The 15,016-nt window shown below is 43.2% G+C and overlaps 1 protein-coding gene across 1 annotated transcript in view; it reads left to right on the top strand.

The window, feature by feature from the left end:
• Positions 1–1,122: 1,122 nt before the first annotated feature.
• The window catches only part of BMAL1 (basic helix-loop-helix ARNT like 1), a 45,277-nt gene continuing 31,383 nt past the window's right edge, over positions 1,123–15,016 (top strand). The window contains exon 1 of the mRNA XM_082193605.1: positions 1,123–1,272. The gene's annotated coding sequence lies outside the window, so the exon portion shown is untranslated. The remainder of the gene's footprint in view (positions 1,273–15,016) is intronic.

Here is a 15,016-nt window from a genome sequence, read left to right as displayed (position 1 = left end):
CCTTGGTGAAATAAAGAAAGAAAAGGAACCATGCAAAGAATGTAAACAAATGACTAAATTAAGGAGCATGCATTGTGGCAGAAGTCGCAATGCATCTGTTCGGTCTCTTATGGCACCGCAAAGAAGTTCGTGTGGGCGTTTGCCGCAATAAGCCGTCCTCTGGAATTTGTCGAGATGGAAACAGAGGGCGATGGATGGGGACGTCTTCACAGCGCACGTCGGGAGAGGCAAAGGGTCCTGGATGCGGAGTTGCACAAGGCAGCGCAAAGGAGGGTTTTCGCGATCAGCAAATTATTATTTTTCCATGGGGGTATTCCGTGTTCATAACATTAACTTGTGCCGGCGATCCCTCAGGAGGAGCGGGAAGCCAATAACGCTTCAGCACCAGAAGCAGGATCTGCCCGAGATCAGCGGAGGCTGCTCGGGTGAACTGGCTGGCACTGAGTGGCGGGCAACCTTGGCCGCCGTTTGACACAGGCGCGAGAGGGCGCCGAGAGCGGGAAGCCGCGCGCCATTCCCGGGGGAGGGGGGGGGGCCTCCCCGCGAGGAGCGAAAACGCGCAGAGGCAGCGAAATCCCTGAGAAGAAAAACAGACTCCGCTGTCTCCGCCCCGCTCTGACGACAGCGCTCTGACGACAGCGACGCTCGCGCGCGCGCGCGCAGGAAAGGCTGGAGCCCGCGCTCGGCGCTACAGCAGGGAGACATCCGGGTCCCACCCGTCCCAAACAGTCACTTACGCAACCGTTAAGAGGAGCAACAACAGGCCGGCAGGAAAGAGCGCGCGCGTGGGGGGGGGGAGCCTTGCTCCTCCTCCTCTTCTCCTCCGCTCTCCCTCCCCGCTCCCTCGCTTCCCCGCCGCCTCACAAGTTACAGCCCTTTAAACAGGCGGGAGGAACGAGAGCGTTGATCCCCTTTCCCGACGCGTTTCTTTCTCTCTTCTGCCGACGCCGCCGGTTGGACGGCCGGGGCGGAGGGCGGGACCGCGAAGCCTCTCTCGGCTGCCCATTGGGCGTCGTGCCCGCGTAGCTTTGTCCCGCGATTGGTCGGGAGGCGGGCCGGGGCTTGGTGCGGGGGGAGAAGCCATTGGCTGGAAAGTAGGTTAGTGGTGCGACGTTCAGTGGCAAGCCAGGCGGAAAGTAGGTCAGGTATAGGTGGCTGCTCGCGCCGGGCGTCGCTTGTGTTGCCATCCCGCGCGCCGTTGTGGGGGCTGCGCACTGTCACCCCCACGCACCTCCCCCCCCCGCTCGCCGCCGCCGCCGCCCTTCTGAAACGGTGAGGAACGGGACCGGGGGAGCGCTTCCCTTCCGCAGTCAGGCTGGGGAGGAGGGCAGAGATGGAGGTGGCGAGGGAGGGGAGCGGGAGAGCTGGTGGAGGAGATTCCTGTTCGGTGACTTCAGTGCGGGGAAGCGGGGCATCCCTGCCGGCGAAATGCGGAGCCCCTCTCGACTCCTGTCAGGTGTGGGGAGAGGAGAGGTGGCTCTCCTTCGGGCTGCGCTGCTGCCCTCTGCGTGTTGCCCGTGGGTGGGTGGGAGTGCGCGGAAAGCGCGGGTCTGGGTGCATGGGTGAAATCTGTCTCACGCATACCAGGGCGCTTATGCCCGAGACTTTCCCGGGGGGGGGGCGCGGGTTGCCCAACAGATTAAACGCATCTACTACTCTGGATGAGGACTTGAGGTAGTTTTCCTCCTCGGGGCCTCCGGGTCGGTGCACTGGAGAGGGAGAAGGGGGCTCGCATGCACACGCGGGGAAATTATCCCCTTTCCCTGTGTTTCTTGGGCTTATTTCTGGGATATTTGCTAAGGAGCGATAAGGAAACGGGATTAGATTGTCTTCCTCTGGACCAGAGAACAGGGAGCGGAGTATGTTTACCTAGGGCTGTCCTATTAACAAAACAACAGAAAACCTATATACATGCAGTGTTACTTGGGTGGTATTCTGGACAGAGGTTTTTTCAAACAAAAATTCAGTGGACAGGGTGTGAATGATACTGGCATTGTAAATCCACAGCCCATCCTCTTATTATTATTTTAGAAACAAAGTTGTGGTCAACTGAGCAACTAGTAAGGCCTTAGTAACTGACCTTAATTTTAAAATATAACTCATGCAAACTTAGTAAGAGGCAAAACTTGGGAGACAAAAGATGAATGGGCCTTGTGTTTCTGGGAGGATAAAGCTGACTTGCAGTGGGACTTACTCCCTGCAAATTATACATAAGATCACGATCTTATTTCCTTTTCCTGGGTTCTGGTTCTTTTAGTGGAGATGCCATATGTATTTCTTAATACACTCTTTTTTGGTTCAGATTTATGACCAAGGCAATAATTATGTGTTGGGTAAAATGATTTGTCCTGCTCATAAATCTGAACTGGATACTATGATTGTTCAATAAAGATAGCATTTGTGTCTTCTTTCTTGCTCTTATTGAGTTTGTATCCATCAAGCATATTACACTCTTAAAAACCTTGTCTTTTGTATCATTTTAACCAATACCAAAATCACTCTCTTGCTACAATGTTGCTGCCCATCTTAATGCATGGTGATATATTTGTCAGGTGGCCCCTGAACATAGGAGGATTTACTCAAACTCACTCTTAAGTAAAGTTTGAATAGACCCTGGTGTAAAATAGCAAAATCTCTGATGTATTGTAATTTTGTCAAGAAAAAGAACCGAAAGAGGACATTAAAATGTTTGAATGGGAAAAAGGCAAATAGTTTTGTAAGTGCTTGGTGAGTTAACTTCGTAGTTATTAATGAAGTTTCCAAAGCTCACTTGTAGGGCATTTGCTTGGCATGCAGAATCTCCAAGTAGGGCTGGGAATGTCACCAGTCTGAAACCTTGGAAACCCACTCCCAGTCAGTATAGAGGATACTGAGCTGCATTGACAAATGATTTGATTCAGTAAAAGACAGCTTCCTAGATAAGAGTGATATTTAAGAGCATAATCCACTCTTCATCGGGGTGGATAACTGGTGGCCTTCCAGATGTTGCTTGACTGTAACTACCATCATCCTTGACCATCAGCCATGCTGGCTGAGGCTGATCAAGTTGTATTCCAGAGGTTCTCTACCCCTGTTCTACATGTTATTTGTAAGTCCTACTGGGTCCAGTGGAGCTTACTCAAAGTGTATTTAGGATTGCAGCCTATATATTCATGTATGATAACCTGTTGACTGAAAACCATCTAGTGTATGCGCCACCATGCAATAGGAGTATGTTGCATTGTTCACATTATCTCTGCTGGGAGATTCTGTGCCTATTAAATTGAGTCAGTAGTGGATATATTGGCCATTTGCGTAACCTTCAGTGGCTATGTTAATTTAGTTTCCCTGTTTTCCTGAGCAAAGTGAGCTCCTTGATTCCAGACTTTGATCAAAATCAACATTTGTGTTGTGCTGATTGCTTATTCCAGCAATTAGAGCAATCAGAAGAGATATGGAAGGTGCTTACAAGTTGTTCAGATGAGGCAGAGGCAAATTTAGGGCAATACAACTGGTTCTGCCACATTGGGTACCAAGCCTAGGGGGTGCCATAGGATGTCACTACTATGAAATAGTGAATTAAGCAGACTGGAAGGTGAAAAGGAGTGGTACCGAATTTTGACCATGCACAGGGCACTGCTGAAATTTAAAAGACCAAAGTCCACCCCTAGATGAGGCATATTATCAGTCCATTTGTCCTTAGATGAAAGAGAACCAGAGAGGCAATGTATGGACTAAGAATCAATTTCTTACAAGATTAAATGCACTTGTGAAAGCTTATGTGTTCTGGATATAGTATGATGCATGTGTAAGCCCACAGGGTATACTGTATGTAGTTCTGCTTGATACATTGAAACTTGTTGAGGCTGCAATTCCAACCATACTTAAATTGAGCCACACTGAGGTCCAAGGAAGTTCTTCAGTGGTAATTACATCTGAATAAGTATGGTTAGAATGGCAGCCTCACCTGGGATTAAGAGATTTCTAAGCATTTTATAAAGTTCACTTTAGTGTTGTACTTGCATTGGTCCCAATGCAGTGCCATTAATATGACATCCTGAGTTCATGTAATAGATGTGGGCTGGTGGAATTCCCTTGCTGCTGTTCAGAATATTTCTATTTGTAAACAAGGCAAGATGACAGCTCTAGTTCTGGCTTTGCACCATGGGATGTACACATCAAGCATGCACATAATACTGTAATTGTAGTTCTATGTGCACTTACTTGCTGCATTGAACTTTGTGGGACTTTAATTTATGAGTAAAAATGTGTAGGCTGTTGTAAAAATCAAATTTGAGTTAATTTTTTTAAAATGCATGGTGGGGAAAGGGGGTAGGAGTTACTGCTTTACACAAAAGAAACAAACTAGTGCTGCACCAGCCCTCTAGTGCTTTAGCAGCATAGAAAGGAACACACAGCCACCAAGGGTCTGCATTTCCAAAAATAGCATGGATATGGGTCAGGAGCCATGGTCTTGTCACTTAATGCCACAGGCACTATCCAGTGAGTGCTCACCATGTTCTAACACCATGTTTCAAGAGTAGCAGTGAGTGTGCTTGCTTAGAGGAGGATCACTTCCCCAGCAACAAAAATATTTTGAGTACTAAAAAAATCACAAACAGAAATATTACCCTGAGCATAGTTCCCATGCAACAAATTAGTCACACATACATTTTGCTGTAAATTGATCACCTAAGAGATTACTGAGTGCATTGAAACCAACGGAAATGACCTCCAAGAAAGTGTGTTCAGAACTAGGTTGTCAATGAAAGAGGATAATTCTAATACTTCAGATAAACTGTTACTTGATGTAGCTGTAATGGTCTAAAAATAAATTGTTTTATTTGGTTTGAGAACCTACCCAGTAGTAAACTCCAAATTGATAGCCATAAATGATGCCCTTAAATTAAACAGAGTAGAGAAGGTAAAAATACTACAGTTAAAAATGCTGCATTTATAAAACTCTTCATGCTTTCTGCATGCTTAACCACAGTTTCTAGGTGACAACCCAAACAGAAAATGCTACAGTCTTTTTTGAAATAATGGCTTTGGGAAGGCTAGAGTTCTGTAGTGTGGGGCATTCTAGAACTGGAGTATATCCTGTTACTGCCTTGCATGGTATTTTTTCAACTTTCGAGACCATGTGGGAAGAGCCAGATATGTAAAGACCAAAGCATGAAAGTCATATTTATTTGAACCAAGTACAGAATTGGAAGCCTAATGGTGTGTTTCACTAGGTGTCCATAAAATTGATCTCGTGCCTTACAAGTTGTTGTTGAACACACACACACACACAGAGAGAGAGAGAGAGAGAGAGAGAGAGAGTTGGTATCCTCATAGGGAGTTTATTGAGCCTTCCCACCCGCTTCCTCCTCACTGAACTCCATGTGCTCTGCAACAGACCCAACCATTGCCATGAACGTGAGGCCCTTTGGTGCTAGAGAGGAGCAGATCTCTTGATAACTTCATGGGAAATGTTATTCAAGGCACCTCTCAAATGTACATAAGTATATTTCCGGTATTAAAAGAGCTAGAAAGTTTTCATGTGGGTAAGGGGCCAAATCAAGAAAGTGAGGAAGAAACAGTCAGTGCTTTAGAATAGTATTTATATTACTTCAAAATACATTTTACCAACTCCCAGGGTAAACAAATAACCAATTGTGTCTTGTAAGTGATAGAAAAGTGTTACAAGCCACATTTAGTAAGTTTACATTTTTTTGCCTTTTTGATTTTGTTGGAAAGCAGAAAGCAATAGAATACACTTATCTAGATTTTTGGTAGTGCATACTAACTTGATAGAAATTAAGCCCATTGGCTGTAAAGGTATGCTGTGGTAATTCTAATAAATTCTTTGAATAGAGAATATGGGCAATATTTATTCTGTACTCAAATTTTAAAGTTTGACCTACTTCTGTATAATTTAGGTGGCCACAAGTTCTGTAAAATTATCATTTTTTGAGTCAAACATTCTGGAAGGTATTGAACCTTAAATTTAAGAGCTTACATTTATGTAACGATACTTACAGGGTGTGAAAGGTACCTTCTACCTTTTTACAGGGTATGTATGTAGATTGGAAATGCTGCTTCTGCCATGCTCCACTAACAACCACAATGTCATTGGCTATTGTAAAGATGCAACCTTTGTTCCCCTTACCAGAACTTGACTGGTAAGCCTATCCTACTGCAGAATAGTTTTACAAGGTACATTTCAAGCATCTTCCAACCTAGGTTAGTGACTTGATCCTTTTTCCTGCAAAAGGATAGGAAAGTACCCTCCTACTGAGATAAATGGAAAAATCCAGCAATTTCCTCCATTTCCTTCCATTGATTTGTGTGGGTATATTTTTAATGTGGTTATATTGCCACTGATGTTTACCTTCTTTTTCTATGCAGAATGCCTGCAGCTCATTTTTTCATCATCCCCACCACACACATATTGTTATGAGTTCCAGCAGTTCTCCCCACAGCTCTCTTAAGTTGAGTTGATGCTGGCTTGTGTTTCATCTCATTCTCACCAAGTTGGGGGGGGACCACCCCAGGTTGGCAACATATTAGCTTGGTGCACATGAACTTGCAGAGAAGTTACGGCAAATCCTGTTTGACTACTAAGTCATTCTTCAAGGTTAAGATACACTTTTGGGGTTACTTGTTTGGAGATGGAAGGTGTGCTGGTTAAACAAAAAGACTTGACTTGCTTGTGAACTGACTTAAGTCAACGTTCAGTGGAGTAATTTTTCTTAGTAATTTTTCACCTCTTACTAAATGTACACAGAACAATGGGAGAATGTATAGCACAGAAATGAGCACATGTGTTGCAAGTGGAAAACCACAGAGACAATTTCTGGCATTTATCTCTGGTTGTAGGGATGGAAAAGACTTGTGCTTGAGAACTTAAAGACTTATCAGCTAGTCAGCATAGACACATGGACTTGGATTGGTAAAGGTTTGGTATAAGGCAGCCTCATTTATTCAGTGAGAGAATCTCTGTATGGTCCCTATTGCATTTTTCTAACCTGTTTTTCATTTTTTCCAACTACTTCTAATGTAGCATACACTTGGCAATAAAAAATATTCAATATATGTATTCTTCTCTTTGGAACTTTGTTATACTTAAACAGTTTATAATGGAAAAGGAAAACCCTTTGATATCTAAGAATTGAGTCTCAATAACGTGATACCTAGGATCCCTAAAAGCAGAGCAAAAATATTTGTGACCTTTTCTGTAAACCTGAAGGAGAACGTCATCCCCTTTGCGCTGCTTTGGGCAACGAGTAATACCTAAAATGAGCTTTGAACTCTTTTAACACTGTCAGACTCTTGGCTGTCCTCCAACAGTGAAGCAACTAACATGAAGAGCAGTAAAACTTGTTGATAAATTATCCCTCCTTCCTGCTTTGTTCTTATAAATAAGCCAGTGTGTAATTCTGAGTTAATTGTGTCCGGAAAGATCATTTTAGGAGAAAAAGGAGACACTTCCAGGTCATCTTTTCTCACCTATGATGGCAATGAGTATTAGTTGGCACCCACGAACTTGGTAACCTTTTCAGCCTCCTGCTATTTGAGAAGTTTGGTATTAAGAGACTCAACAGCCAAGAGATGTTTCCAAGTCAGCTGCAGGAGCTGGAGCAGCTTGTGATGTTGGTGTGATGCCACACTGTAGTGTGTTGGGTTAATTTCTAGTAGGAATGGTGCCAGTGGGCTGCTCCTACAGCAAACAATATTGCCTGTGAATGGCATATCCTAGTCTAAAGATCTTGTAACTCCATTCACAACTCACTGAAGCTTATTCACACTCTAGTATACACATTAACAGCCTAATCCTGTGTGTGAATACTGAAAAGAAAATCCTATTGATTTCAGTGATACCCTCAGGTAATTTTGCAGTCTTACTTGGAGGGTGAGGATTATTGATAGCATTGGAACTTGCTTTCTAATCAGTGCTTAGGTTACCAATCTTAGATTCCAGTCCTGGGTACTTTTAATATATTGATGTGATTGACTGATTTAAAAGCATTTCTAGACTGCATCATATTTTTAAAGTTCCCTAAGTGGTATATGAAAACAGTGTAAAAACAAAACAAAAAACCCCAATATAATAAAACCGAATCAGGTAAACACAGGAATTTAATAGCACAATCCAACCTTGTGTATAAATGAAAGCCTGAGCAAAAAGATATGCCTTCACAAAACATCTGAAGCAACTAATATATGGCAGGGGGGGGGGAGAGCATTCCATAGTTCAGGGGCAACAGCAGAAAATGCCCATTTTCTGGTCACTGCCCTGTGATAGTCTGTTGGGTATAATTTCCCTAGGTGATATAAGTGATTACAGGTCTATACAGGGCAGCCGGTCAGGTTACTTGGTCCCAAGCTGTTTAGAGCTTTATATGTTAGTAGCAATATCTTGGAACATGGCTGGTAGCTGTTCTATCCCTCAGTGCAGCTTTAATATTTATGTGTCCAGGTGCTCCACTCAGCAACCTGGCTGCAGCTTTTAAACCAGTCTTGAGGGAAGCCCCACACAGAGCACAATTCAGTAGTCCCATCACAAGGTTATCAATGCAAGGATCATGGTGGTCTAGCTTTCCCTTTCCAGGAAAGGGCGTAGTTGGCATACCAAGCTAAGTTAATAATAGGCTACTCTTGCCACAGGGGTTACCTGGGCCTCCAGGGACAGATGAATCCAGGATCACTCCCAAACTATGTACCTGTTTCTTCAGGAGAGAGCAACTTCATTCAGTGCTGGCCAACTCCTCACCTCCCAGATGTGGGAACTGCTCACCCACAGAGTCTCCACCTTACCAGGACTCATTCTTTGATAGCTGGCCCTCACTTAACACACCACTGCATCCAGGCAGTGGACAGGTATAGCCTTTACTGATTCAGATATAACAGAAAAATAGAACTGGATGTCAGCAGCATAGCGGTTATTTATTCTACTTAATGGTAATACTAGGCTAGACCTTTTTTATTGAAAAACATCATTATTGCTGGATAATAATTCTGAATCATTAGCATTAAAATGGTTTGCTTTTGCCTTCTGGAATCTTCAGGCATTATCCGAGATGTTTCTGAAAGCAGGTTTGCTCTGCCTATATCACTGTCTACAATTATTTTTCCTTTTAATGTTTGCTGGTAAGCCTATATTGCTTACCATTTAAACATGGATTCTTACAAAAGCCCACTAAACCTGCAGCCCTGCTTGTATTCTTAGGGCAAGATCCAACATTGCACTAGCAGACCTTCCCCTTCCTCTTCTTCCCCCATGCCTTCAATGTGCTCCAGAGGTTTTGACAACTCCTGAAGCAAATTTTAGGGGCATGCATGGTGGGGGAAGGAGAAGAAGGGCCAGTCCTATCTGCACAGGTGAAGAGCCATAATACAAGTGGGAAGCCAATATTTCATATCACCCTTATTATTCTCTCCACTCTATAAACCCAAGTTTGACTTGGGTATAGCTGTTCTGCATTTTGGCAAACACAATCATATTGTGCCCTCTGTCTGGAGCAAACTTTTATTTTCCTTTTTATACCCATGAAAAATAAAGTCGAAACAATGGCATGGAACTGAAACAGCACTGAATATGCATGGGTTATGTGCTGCCTTCTGATCCTCTGGTGAAGGATTGCAAGTTGATCTCTGTCAGAATCCCTGAGAAATTGTTATCCATAAGTTCTCAAGTACTTCAAAGTCTGAAGACCCACTTTGGCATCAAGTAATGGACTGGTTGCAGCCTGAGTTACAAGCTGACTTGAGATATCAGAAGGCAGCCTTCCCAGCCTGTTGACCTACAGCTTCCATTGTCCCTGACCATTGGCCATGCTGGCTGGGAATAGTGGCAGTTGTAGTCCAAAACATCTGAAGGGTTGTCCTAAAACAACATTCCACACACTGCTTCCTCCTGGAAATTAAATCAGTTTACTCCCATTGATTTGAGCGGGACTAATCTAGATGTTGCTTGGATTTGTATCCAGTTGGGTTTACTGCATAGGAAGCCTGTTTAGGATTGAAGCCTAAATTTATACAGCTAGGAGAATTAAACTTTTTAGAGTTTTTTGTTTGTTTTGCACAGAACGCGCATCTGTAATATTTTTTATTTTACTTGTCACATAATTGATTTGGTGACATTTGTTCCACATAAGCAGTACTGTCAGTTCCCATATGTTCTTGGCATAGTGCATTTTAAATTGGTTCATGTAAGCACTCATGTTTCAGTAAGTGAAGGGTAGTTAATAACTTCATAAGGGCGGGGGTAGACTTTAGTTTCAAAACGAAAATCTGGAAACTACATTTAACCTCGTTCTCTGCTGCAGCCTGTCAATCTGATTTCTGAATTGTCTAGTGCATCTTTGCCTTAGTTAATTTGCTTAGTGGAGAGGTTGGGATCTAGGATGGCAGCTCCAGTCCTTCTCCTCCCTCCTCCCCCCCCCCATTTCCCTCTCTTTCTCTTTTTCTGTCTCCCCATGTGGAGAGCCCTACGGGCATCTGATGGCTCATTGATGAAGAAGTTTTAGATTAGAAGGCTTGATCCCATAAGACAGTGCCTGTACTTTTAGGCAGTACCAGTGGATCTGTGCAGGTTTCATTTTGCAAATCATAGAAACCCAGGCCAAGTTGCAACATTAACATAGACTGTATGCAGCCCCTGGTGTTTAAAACTCCTCTGTTTGGAAAGGGCCAGCGGTAGAGCACCGGCTTTGCACAGTACAATTCCTGGGATCGCCAGGATAAGGGAGCAAGTGAGGCGAAGGGGAAGTCCTCTGCTGTAATGGTTCTAGGGGTTGCCCGTGCGTAAGCAGGTGCCTATCTCCCCGGCTGGGTGCAAACACCTGTCTGGGCTGCCAAAGTGAACCTTTTCTGTCCGGACAGCCACTCACCCGTGGCTGACTCAATCGCTGGCAGAATCCGTCAGTGGGCGTTTCTTAAACTTCTTCCAGCAAAGAAGCTCTTTGACGCCTAGTCTCCTCCTACTCTCTCTGCGCGAAAGCCTTCTGCGCAAGGAGGGCGTGGGCAGTGGAGGACCCCTACTCTCCCCGCTGGTCCCTAGCAAGGAGTCATGGGACCGCCTCGCCGCTTCCCCCACCTGCCCTCCTTCTCCCCTGGTGCTACGCTGATTCTCTTCCCCAGAAGATGGGCTGCTCCTCCTGATCCCTGGATGCTCTCTGGAATCCCTCTGGCTTTCGCTCTCCCCCTCCAGTACTGATGGCAGTTCCCTGACATCTGCCTTTGGAGATCTGTTTCCAATCAGAGCAGATCATATTGGATTAGGTGATGCAACTGTCTGATTTGGTATAGAGCAGTATTTTCCATTATAATTACCTATTTGGGTAAAGGGTGTATAAAATGGATAGCTAATTTTTTATTAAAAAACAACCACACACACTGTAATTCAAGGTAGGGTCATCTAGATAGCAAGCTTGAAAATTTATTTTTGGTATTGCCTGAAGTTGAAGGGTGTTTTTTTTTTAATCATCGCAATGGCATGAATAATATCCACTGCCAAGTGGTGACTTGCCACAGTAGGTTTAAAAGTGTCCCGACAGCAACTGCTCACATTATGAGACTTACTCACATTTCTGCATAGGATCTAGAATCTAAGGAACAGTTGAAAATTCTCCTTTTCCTGTAGACAGCTACTACAGTAGGTGGTTGCCCATGTAATTGTGTGTGCCTGCAGAAGGGTGGGAAACCTCAGACTCTCTGTCTAGCCTTTGGGACTCTCCCCATGCTACACCCCATCTCCAGCATTATTTTCATCCTCCTGGAGTGTTGGTGCCTGCCTGGAATGTGTACTTGGAACATTATAAAGACTGTTGTTTGCTTGGGTAGAGGGTATAAAGGGGTATGTGTAGAAACCAGTGTATTTTACACAGGTCAAATGTCTATTAATTACTCCACCCATTCTTACCTTTGTCACTGTCCACCACTGGCATGCAACCCTGGAAGATTGCCCAGACGGGAATGCAGCCTTTGGTCCTAAAAGGTTCCTACCCCAGCAGTAAATCCAGCATTTGTTGAACTCTTATCTGCGTTTGCCCAGTGTGTCTCTTTTCTGGCATAGGCCTCGAGTCATTCAAATGTTGCAGTCTTAAGCATGCATCATACGTGGTGCATGGTTGTAATCCTAAGCATACTTGCCTGGAATTAAGCCCTGTTGGAATCAGTGGTTTCCGTTCCTAGTTGACATAGTAAAGATAGTCCTATAAAGTTGCATACTTGACCCCTCGGGGGACATTCTATTAATTGAACAATGGTGGACAGGCTTAGTTCAAGGATTTATATTCTTTTTTCCAGTGATTTCTCTAAATAATGTTGTGCGTGAAGCACATGTTTTAGGATAAGTGACTGTGGCAGGTCACCAATTCAGATTCTTCAGGAAATATAGTTTGTTTTGGTGACTGATAAGTAATGTGAAATGTTTAACACAGAAATATGTGTGTATGTCAATCCTGTTATTATGTGTGGTGTAAAAAAATATGTGGGAGTCAATGCTGCCTTTGCCAACTTGGTGCCCCATGTGATGTTTTGAACTACAGCTCCCATCAGACCTATTCAGTAGAGCCAAGCAGGCTGGCGCTGGTTGGACTTATAATTCAAGACATCTGGAAGGCACAAGGTTGGTGAAGGATGGCTGGCCAGATGTACAGTAATGGTTTATGTTTAAAACTTAGATTTCAGTACATCTTCCCCTAGGTGAATAGGAAGCTCTGTTTGATGTTCACAAGGCCCATAATTTATAACTGTAGATTAGAACGAGACCTTTTCCAAGGTTTTAGGCTTAGGGTGTTGTTTACATATGCAGGAAAAGTCAAAGTGCAATCCTTAGCACCTATTCTAGTGAGTAAGACTAAATGAAAATTTCCTCTGATTATACATGCCTGGATCACACTGCATGCATCCCTTTAAAATGTACCAAAAGCATCATAGCAGTTCTGCCTTTACAGTGATTGTTATGCAGCTTGAAATACTGTATATGTAAAGCTTGAGGTACATCTTTTGCTCACAGCATACCTCTGTGAATAATCCTTACCAAAATGCATAAATGATATGGGAAGGCGTTACACAAGCTAATGTCAAACCATGGGCCAGGAGGTTGGTTTGGCTGAACACTTAACTGTAGAACTCGAACCAAGGTTTGGATGCAGTGCATATTAAGGGAAAGTGGGAGTAAAAGCTTTCAAAATCCTCCCCCCTTTAATGAGTCTGGGAGGAGACTAGTTTTGTTCATGTCTCACTGAACCATGGTTCAGTGTAACAACTCAATGTGATTAAGTGTATTACAGACACTTGTTTCTTTTATAATCAATCCTGCAGTTTTTGGATAGCGTGAGAAACAAATATACAGAATAAGCAAACATGAAATGTAGGGTGATAGATTTTTACTACAGTTAAGGAAAAATGTATAGTAAATTGGGACCTTTACAAAAAATAATTTTCTAGTAAATTCTCTAATAAATACTGTAAATCAGAACACAGATGTTTACGTTCTCTAAATTTGTTTTAGAGACCCTTTAAATCTGGGTGTTTTAATATGATACAGTTGACACAAGTATTTTCACAATTACACAAAGTGTGTGTGGTTCATATGATTGTGTCCCTGTTTGATGAAATGGACCATTTTGAGGGCAGGCGAGGCTGAAAACAAACATAGAAAATAGTTGCCGATGGCTAATGCCAATGGCTAATGGAACTTTGTACAGGCATGCAGGCAAATAAAACATGTAATGAGCTGGTTAGTAAGATCATTGCCTACTAAGAACATTTGGTGAAGTCTTTCTGCGTGTCCCATCACCTGCTGAGGTACAATTGGCAGGGATATGCAAGAATCTCTTATGTCATGCCATCAAGAATGTGGAACTCCTTGCCTTGGGAGGTTTATTTGGCTTTTATGAGCTTTTGATTTGGTAGCCTAAGGTAGAGACAGTGTAGGTGCTAGTATTGCTCTTGAAGTACTAAAACAGATTGTTGCTAGCCACAAAGCTCAGAGCTGCACTAAAAATCAGAATGGATGTCTAGAACTGTAAATTGTCTGATACTGTAGCTGCTTAAAGATTTGCTTGTACTACTTGCAACAATGTATGAAGTTGTGATTTGTGGCCAGATGGATAAAAAAGAGCACTTACGGTACTCCATTTTGAACCTTTATTGTGTTTATAATTCCTTGACTGTGTTTCTTAACCATCCCCTTGGACTTGTTCATATCTTTCCAAACCTATAGGTAGGTCAGGTTTAACATGGCAAGAATGCAAGGCGATAACTCAGCTGCTATGGAAAGATGTCAGAGCTTTGAGTGAAGTTCAGTACACTATGAAAATGTGTATTCAACCTCAATGTGTACATATTTTATGTAATTGCAGGCCTTTCATTCATTAACATTTCCTATTGTTTATTTGGGGGGAAATATACTTTATTATTTTGGTGAGCCATGAGCCAAGTTATAGCTACCTACTGAGAGAAGTCATTTTAACATGCCGTATCTCAGAATTTTATAATGTCTTTTTGGTGGACTCAGACATGCTTCATTCTGGGAGGGGCATCCTTAGCATCCTTTTAAAAAAACAAAACCCATTACATGTTGGCAGGCATTGGAAGGAATCAAAGCACCACCCTCCAGTGATAAGGGTACATCCACCAACTTGTAAGCTAGCTCGATCCTACTCACCTAGCAGCCCACCATGGATGGACAAATCCATGTCCAAGCTTGATTGATTAAGCCATTGATTGAGAAGTCTATGAGAGCGTCATATATGGTTGTATAATGAAATCAACTACATATCTATCTGGACAAAATATGGTGAAACATCCATAATAATGGTCTTCAAATTAATACAGATGCTGACAGACACTAACTTGTGGTGCCAACTTGGGGTCCATCCCATTCCAAGGCGTCAGAAAAAGTGTTGCCCCTTTGCCTGCTCACTTAAAGCAAAAACATTCATTGAAACAGCCTCCTTTCTCTCCTTTGAACAAGCTACAGTATGTTTAAAAGTGGGAGAGAAGATGCTTCAAAAAGCACCTTTGCAAAGGGCTTTAAAAC

The sequence above is a fragment of the Podarcis vaucheri genome (assembly GCF_965113315.1).
Source record: "Podarcis vaucheri genome assembly, chromosome: 1".
Lineage (NCBI taxonomy): Eukaryota > Metazoa > Chordata > Lepidosauria > Squamata > Lacertidae > Podarcis > Podarcis vaucheri.
Note: the sequence above shows the minus strand (reverse complement) of the source record. Positions and strands in the feature narration are given on the sequence as shown.